At 35.3% G+C, this 9,172-nt stretch overlaps 1 pseudogene; it reads left to right on the top strand.

Annotated features, from left to right (window-relative positions):
- Positions 1–2,369: 2,369 nt before the first annotated feature.
- Positions 2,370–2,488, top strand: LOC118604594 (annotated as a pseudogene).
- Positions 2,489–9,172: the final 6,684 nt, after the last annotated feature.

Raw genomic sequence — 9,172 nt, 5'->3', positions numbered from 1 at the left:
CCATTAAACACAACTGTTTGGGATAATCGAAAGCTTCCCTCAGAGATAATTCTGACTTCTTGAGTATTTGTTGTACTGCAGACTTCGAATAGTAGAAATTGGTCTCTATTATTTCCTTCAGTAGCTGTTCTATTAAAGTGACTTGGATGGGAACAACCAGTGGCTGGGAGATGGAATCATTCTCCCAAGTAGAAAGCTTGTCAAGATGTAGTCTCCTGGCTTCACCTGTTATTCTTCAGCTCTGCCAAGTGGTTGAGGTTCCTGGGTGGATGGCACCCTCTGAAGTTCTCTTGAATGTTGTTTCAAATTTCCTGATCTTCTGATTTGATCCAAAGCAGCAGCTTCTTTGCCTCCAACTGCTTTATTTACTCATTTCTAAACATTGCTGAGTCCCCAACAAGTTAGCTAAGCTCATTCAGGTTTCAGGGAACAGAGAGGCTCAGGTTATCAAAGGTGATGGGGGTTATTGTGGGGACACAGGAGCAAGAGAGGAGACAGAAAGTCAGAGGAGACAGTAGCCAAATAGTTGGTCCTGAGGAACAGAGCAGGTGTTTCTGATTCAACAGTATTCTGGTATCTGTGTTAGTTTGTTAGGGTTGCCTTAACAAAGGTATCATAAAATGGGAGTCTTAAACAGTAGAAATCTATTGTTTCACAGTTCTGTGAGCTGGAAATCTGCGATGAAAGTATTGGCAGGGTTGCTTCCAATGAGAACCATGAGGGAAAATCTGCTCCATGCCTCTCGCCTAGCTTCTGGTGGTTTTATAGCTGTCTTTGGCATTCCTTGACTTGTAGAAGCATCGCCCCAGTCTCTTCCTTTATCTTCACATAGTGTTCTCCCTGTGTGCCTGTTGGTCTCCAAAATTCCCCTTTTTATTAGGAGAACTATCATATTAGATTAACACCTACTCTAATGACCTATTTTTAATGTAATTACCTCTGTAAAGACCCTATCTCTAAATAAGGTCACTCCAAGGTACTGAGAGTTAGGACTACAACATATGAAAAACTGAGTGACAAAAGTCAACAGATAACAGTGTCCAACCATCATTCTTATTTTGTTCCCTCAGACTCAGTTGTATTCCTGAATAAGTTTACCTTCCTCAGTTTGTACAGAGATTTTATCTGCTACTGAGCATCTTTGTTTATATTCTTCTCTGACTTGTGGTTTCTGCTGTCTCATGACCTCTCTGTACTGACTTTTCTCTGTATGCCTTGGGCTCCATAGTACTCTCCTGACTTCTGAATCTTTTGGAGGTACTGAAACTCCCTGAGAATTTCTTTGGTTTAGTTGTTCACTGTTGAGTACAGAGCATTTCTCTTGGTGAGATTCTCCTGTCGGGCTACACCATAGATTTCTGCTGGCCTTTGGTGGGTGGCTTGGGTCAGGACTGACTTCTGGACCAGTTGGCCTTGGCCAAGATTGTGAGTCTCATGGAGCACAGCAATGATAACCTATGCAGAAATCGTCTCCCATGCTGCTTTTATTAGAAAGAGGCTGTGGACATATGGAAGTGCTTGGATTTAGAGTGGCTGTGTGACCAGCACTATGCTTAGCCCTAGGGGTTCAAAAAAAGCCACAGTTCCTTTTTGGTACATTTTTTTGTACCAAAGGAACTGGTGGGTGCGTGGCCCACATAATGGAGAACTCCCTGGCAGTGGCAGATCTGATTTCATAATTTTCCTGCTATTGAGAAGCTCCTTACAGAGCTACTGCTCTTTTCTGAGGCTACTAATAGACTAAAAAAATATAAGAAATAGCTAAAAAGAATTAAAGATATTGTCATATAAATGTTAATATGTAATTGCTTTGAACATTTTTTGGTTATTGATAAGACAATTACAGTACACTAATCCCCTTATCTGCAGTTTCACTTTCTGTGTTTTCAGTTAACGATGGCCCAAATTATTAAGTAGAAAATTCCATAAAAAAACAATTCATACATTTTAAATTGCATGCCCTTCTGAGTAGCATGATGAAATAATCTCTCCATCTCACTTTACCCTGCCTGAGATGTGAATCATCTCTTTGTCTAGCATACTCACACCATATATGCTACCTGCCCATTAGTCACTTAGTAGATGTCTAGGTTATCAGACCAGCTGTGGTGGTATCACAGTGCTTGTGTTCAAATAACCTTCATTTTACTTACTGATGGCTCCAAAGTGCAAGAGTAGTGAGGCTGGCAATTTAGATATACAAAGAGAAGCCCTAAATGCTTTTAAAAAATGAAAATGTATGTATATATAGAAAAAACACAGTATGTATATATGGTTGTTTACTATTTGTGGTTTCAGGTATCCACTGGGGGTCTTGGAATATATCCCCATCAGATAAGAGGGGCCTGCTGTATTTATAAAAATATTTAATCTATGGCCATGCTACCCTGAACATGCCCGATACCATTTGATCTTGGAAGCTAAGCAGGGTTGGGCCTGGTTAGTACTTGGATGGGAGACCATCTAAAAAGACCAGGTGCTGTAGGCGTAAACAAACAAACAAACAAACAAAATATATATATATATATATTTCTCAGAGGTTGTTTAGTAAAGACCAGGTGCTGTAGGCATAAATATATATATATTATACACACACACACGCACATATACACACATATATATTTCTCAGAAGTAGTCCAGTAAAGAGACACAAAGTTGTATGATGCCTCTCTTCTTTATTCCATCCTGTTAAAGTATCTCATAGCCAAGTTTGACCTCATTTAAGGATACCATCAAATGTCTAATATCCAGAAGCTTTGTGAATGTGACTCCAAACTGAAGAGTGCTCTTATCTACTCCAAATTTACTCCCTTTTCTTCCTTAAAAGGAGAGGAGGCCAGAGATACAGGCTCAGATAAGATTTCATTAAATTTATTTGCTTTCGTATCAGTTCCAATTTCAACTGCCTGATTAAATTATATGTCGAGCAGCCTACATTCCATTTAAAAATCCTCTTTGACTTTATAAGGACCATTAAGCAACATCCTGGACCTAACACTGCACTAGGCTTCCTGGAGAATATAAAACTGATCAAGGCAGAGTGTAGTTTCTGAGAAGCACTTAGTCAGTACAACCCCTTGGCCATAATCGCCTTGGATTGTCGTGTTTCATTTTTCAGCTCTGGGTTGCAGGTGTCTGAGTAGTACTGCCCATATCCCTTGCACATCTCTGGCATTCTTCCACATGTATTGATTCTAGGATTTCTCATTGATGTGTAGGTTTTATGGTTTTCATTTTCCTTTTGATAATGCTGGCCATTTAGCCTTCCTGCTGTTCCATCAGCATTGCCTAAGGTTTATGTGGCCTCAACTGAGTGTAAAGGGTTTTAACAAACATTTACTTCCATTATTTGTTTTTCAGTGTTTTCAGTTTCAAACCTTCATTTTTGTTTTGGAAGCAAGATGATTTATGAGGAGTTTACAAAGAAGTGTTTTCTCGTGATCCAGGTGATCTTTAGCAATGCTGATTAGTTACTGCATGGTAAAAACGAAACAAAAGAAAACAACAAAACAAAACAAATAGGAATGCTTTGACTTGAAACAAGTTTTATTCATCTGGCTTTGATCAAATAAAAACCAGTGAATTTAGGTGTTTTATTTTTGGAACACTAGAATTCATCCTGATTCAAACAAAGGCAATTTTATGTTTATTTGTTTTTTGAAACAGCCAGCTTTCTATATAAGAGGAAAATAGAAATTGAAGAATCTTCCTTGATATTTCCTTTGCCATCTTTGTACTATCCGAGGGCTTGGATTCTATTCTATTTTTTCAAAGTGACTTCTATCTGAAAATTTTAGAAATTTAACACCTTTGGGATATTAAAGCCAATAGAGAGTTTAGAAGTCACTTTCTTTGGTTTCCAGCTTCTTCCTTACCTGAAATACCCTTTGCTACCCAGAACTCTATGGTTAAAACTCTTTAAAACTCAAACATTTATTAGAAAAATTAACCGAAGGCACAGAGTTGCTTGTCTAACTTGTTACTGAGGAGTAGCTAAACAGAAATAGATTTGATATTCTAGTTGTCTTGTAAGAGTTGGTAACAAATAAATTTGAAAGTTTTATTAATTCTTCAAAATACAGAAAATATCAAAGACCCACAGACTTTCAGAGTTACCAGTTTTATGAACCGCTGATATAGTTTGTTCATTAATTTTATAGGGAAAGAAATTGAGATCTCAAAAAATGTAGGTAACGTTATTAAAAGTTATATAGCTATTTTCTTTTCAAATCAAAAGAAGTGATGTCACTGATACGCAATGATTATAGCTCTGGTAATGTTTCATTAGGGGTAGAGTCCAGGGTTTGTATGACTTATTTGAATATCAAAAAAAAAAAAAAAAAGCGTGACTCTCTCTCAGTGTCTCTGTCTCTCTGCCTCTCTGTCACCCCCTTCTCTCATCTCTTATCTCTATCTCGTTTATGCTATCATTAGTGTCAGTAAATATATTTATATTTTACCTTGATATTGGCTTTTTCTCAGCAACAGAGAAGGAGTACAGGAAATGGGTCAGCACAAAATGCTCACAGCCCAGAGGAGGGGATGTGAAACAAGAAGCAGAAAGTGGAAAGCCCGCAGGAGCCACTCAGGCATTCTCTAAGTCTCTCCCTTAGAGACTGTGTGTCCTCAGGTCTCTGTCCCTCTTGGGGTTCTGATTCTTCTCTTTTATTCTGCAGAATGGTTTTTGCTGCTCTCAGTGCACAGGGGAAAGGTGGCTTAGGTCAAGTGCTTAGCAGAGAATGATCAGAGCTTCTGAATCCCCAAGAGAGATCTGATTGGCCTTCCTGAGTCAGGAGGGTGTGAATATTCTTTAATTTCAGAGGGGAATGTGGACTGATGTCTCACTTCAGTGGTGTCTGCATCATGGATGCAGTGCTCTATAGTTTACAGAGTGTTTTCCTGAAAAATAAACTATTTTAATTTTCACGACAAGCTAGGAGTGGATATTACTAGTGCCCTCATTATACATACTAGGGAACTGAGATTCAGAGGGATTAGATAGTGTATTTGTTCCTAGGGCTGTCGTAACAAAGTACCACAAACTGGATGGCTTACAACAGAAATTTATTGTTTCATACCTCTGGAGACTAGAAGTCTGAAATTAAAGTGTCAGCACAGTTGGTTCCTTCTAAGGGCTCTGAGAAAGAATTTGTTTCATGCATCTCTTCTAGCTTCTTGAGATGGCAAATAGTCTTTGACATTCCTTGGCTTATAGCTGCATCACCTCAATCTCTGCCTCTGTCTTCACAAGGCATTCTTCCTACATGTATCTGTGTCCGAATTACCTTCTTCTTATAAGGACACCAGTCATATTGGATTAAGATTCCACCCTACTCTAGTAAGACCTTAATTAATTACAGCTATAAAGACCCTTATTTTCAAACAAGGTCACATTTGAGATATTAGGAGTTAGATCTTATAACATAACATCATAACATAACATGACATGACATGACATGACACGACATGACATGACATAGCATAACGTAACATAACACAACACAACACAACATAACACAACACAACACAACACAACACAACATAACATAACATAACATAACATAACATAACAACATAACATAACATAACATCACATAACATAACATAACATTATAACATAACATAATCCATAACACATGGTTTGCCCATACTTTGAATTTGAACTCAGAACTTTCAACTTTTCAAAGAAACTCATTCTTTCACTAATTATTTTGGAAATATTAAAGCAGAAAACTGCTATCCTCTTCTATTTGTTATTCAATTGAGCAGTTATTCAATGGAGTAAATAAAGCCACTGGTTAATTTATCATTCACGATAGTTAATTATGCAGGATCTGAGGAGAGGAGCTTAGAAAAGGAAAAATTGTGGTTAACCAGTTGTTTTATCTCTCGCTAAGGAAATAAAAAATGATAAAAGAATAAAAATAAACTTTTGTGTGAGGACTGATACAATAAATAAGCCTGATATGGTTGCCAAATGGTTTCTATGGAATACATTGATAATTTAATTTCAGCTTATTCTAGTTCTCCCCAGCCCTTCCACAGGCTCAACTACGTTGAAGACTCAAAACACTGGATGCTTAAAAGGAAAAGAAATTCTCCTAAGTATGAGCACAAACCAAAAAGAAAAGGTGGAAATGGCACTAGTTTCTGAATTCCCTATTGTCCTACCCTTGGTTCTGAAATGGAAACTTTTATTTGCTTTTTTTCTTGGATGGAATATGACTAGAGCAATCATATAATTTATCATCCACATTGAGTGACTTTCAAGAGTGAAAGTAATGATGAAAATCATTAAGATTATATTCCTTTAAAAATATTTACCAACCATCAAATTATTTTATTTTACTGGTGAATCTATAGAAGAGATCTATTCAGTCTTTGTTCAAAAATAAGATATCTGTGAATGATAAATATTTTACAAAATGTTTTATTTGGAAAAACCTCATCAAAAGTTGTTTCAATGATTATTCTTGTTGTTTCACCAAATTTAAATGTGGCAAAACTATATGCCTTATCAATTTCTATGTGATATATTAAAGAATATAAATTTATCCAGTTAGGAGTAAAAATGCCATCAAAATAGTCTTAGAGAAGATGTATATTTCAAAGACAACTATAGAATTTCAAAATTCAATCATCAATTCCATTCGAACTCTACTAGTTTCCTTCCTAATCTTTGAAGGGAAGACATTTTTAATATTTTCCTATATGCTCTGATTTTAAGGATTGCAATTTGTAAAAGCTCTATTTGTTTTTTGATTAAAATATTTTTAACTTATTTTGACAAAATACATACAAAATATAGAGGACTCATTAACAAAAATGGTCAGTATCATTATAGTATACATAAGCTGTATTACAAAACAGTTTTATAAAAACTCAGAGCTTTCTAAAATCCAATTAATGGCGAACAGCAAAAAATACATATTGCTATGCTGAATTTTATTTATTTTTTTAATTTTCACTCAACATTAGCTTAATCACAAAAATTTGTAATTCAATTACTCTCTGTATATAAAAGAGAAGCAATATAGCTTCTATTTCAATGGGTTATTTGGAGGCAATTATAAATAATGTATGCAACACAACTAACTCCGAAAATATCTCTGCTTCATAGGTTTCTTAATTTAGTAAAAACATTGTTTTTGCTATGTTATGCTCCACTAAAATTTGTGTTTATATTATTATTACAAAAATATAATTATTTTCCTCAAATGAACTTTTTAGCTGAATTTATAATAATATTTATAACAACATCAAATGTTTCACTTTCAACCAAAGGAACTTTCTGAAGGTTTACTTTGATTCAGTGAGTTGAATGGAAAAAAAAAAACAAACCTAAAAAGAGAACATTATGGAGTTCAGTCGATTGATTTTCAATCTAAGCACTTGATAATTCTCTTATAAAGGTAGTGTCATCTGTGTGCAAAGCTTTTTCTGCTAGTGGAGCCAACACATTGACAACTATAGATCCTTTTTTATATGCACAAGAAAATTTGAAACAGAAAATGGAGAAACTCGATTTAAATGATTTTTGATTTTGAAAAGTCATGCTTTATCTGGTGATATGTAAATGCATTTTATGGAGTTGCATTTGTTAAATTGACTTTGAGTATAGTCCTCTCTTAAGAAACTACTAACCTTTGAAGATACTTTATACCCTCCACAGCAGGACTGCTTTAGACTGTTTTTCATTTACATTTCTCATATATCTAAGCTATAATTTCTCATATTTGCTATAGAACCTCCTCTCTCGAGGTCTGGCAGCTTTGTGCATCTTGCACACTTCAGCATAGACCATGGGACTTGTCCACCCACTGTTTGACCAGTGCATGTAGCAGCATGGGATGCTTCTCCTCCCATATCTTAGCTGAAAGGTGATACCAGTCCCTGGTAACTAGTAGCAGAGCACAGCTTGTGTTATCAGTAGGAACTCTGTCTGTACTCCAAAATGGGGCTATTGGAAAGGATCAGAAAAAGAGAAGAGTTATCACTGGTCACCATTCAGAATTCACATAAAAGTGATTGTGAATTTTTGTTTTATATATATGTATTAAATTAGATTTTCATGCATGTTAGAGTGTGAGCTCTAACTCTGCTCGCTGTACATATGTCTCGCACACTGTACCAGACCACAGTAGAAGCTGGAAACACAAAGTAGAAATCTATTGAATCTATTTTACCTTAAAAAAAATATATAACTGTTAAGGATAATCTTTTGTTATCAGATGAAAACTCTGGAACAAGTCCTTTTTAAAATACATATTTTTAATTTTTAAATTACAGTTGGCATAAATTAAAGGTGTACCACATAGTGATTAGACATTTATATACCTTATAAAGTTACCACTTGATAAATCTAGTACCCATCTAACATCATATATAGTTATTATAGTATTATTGATATATTCCTTATGCTATTCTTTACATCCCCATGACTATTTTGTAACTACCAATTTACCTTTCCCTTCTTCACCCCACCCCCCAACTCCCTTCTCATCTGGAAACCTTAAAAATGTTCTCTGTATCTATGAGTTTTTTTCTGTTTTATTCATTTATTTTGTTCTTTAGATTCCAAATGTAAGTAAAATCACATGGCACTTGTCTTTCTCTGACTTTTGCCACGCATAACAATATCCTTTAGGTCCATCTATGTCGTTGCAGATTGCAAGGTTTCATTCTTTTTTTAATGGCTAAGTAATTTTCCATTGTATATATGTACCACCTCTTTATCCATTCACCTATTGATGGACATTGAAGTTGCCTCCATATCTCGGCTATTGTAAATAATGCTGCAATGAACATATGGATGCATATATTCCTTCAAAGTAGCGTTTTGGGTTTGTTTAATACATACCAGGAAGTGGGGTTACTGGGTCTTTCTTTATCTCTTGTTATAGCCTTTGTTTTAAAATCTATTTTATATTGTGTAAATATTGCTAACCTAGTTTTTTTTTCTTGTTTTCATTTTCATGAAATATCTTTTTCCATCTCTTTTCTTTCAATCTCCATGTCTTTCAATCTGAAGTGAGTCTCTTATAGGTAGCATGTGTAAGAGTCTTGTTTCCTTATCCATTCAGCCACCCTGTCTTTTGATTAAAACATTTAATCCATTTACATTCAATTATTATTGACAGATATGTATCTATTGCCATTTTATTATTCATAT

The sequence above is a fragment of the Rousettus aegyptiacus genome, unplaced genomic scaffold, assembly GCF_014176215.1.
Source record: "Rousettus aegyptiacus isolate mRouAeg1 unplaced genomic scaffold, mRouAeg1.p scaffold_m13_p_6, whole genome shotgun sequence".
Classification (NCBI taxonomy): domain Eukaryota; kingdom Metazoa; phylum Chordata; class Mammalia; order Chiroptera; family Pteropodidae; genus Rousettus; species Rousettus aegyptiacus.
This window is presented reverse-complemented; position numbering and strand designations above follow the sequence as displayed.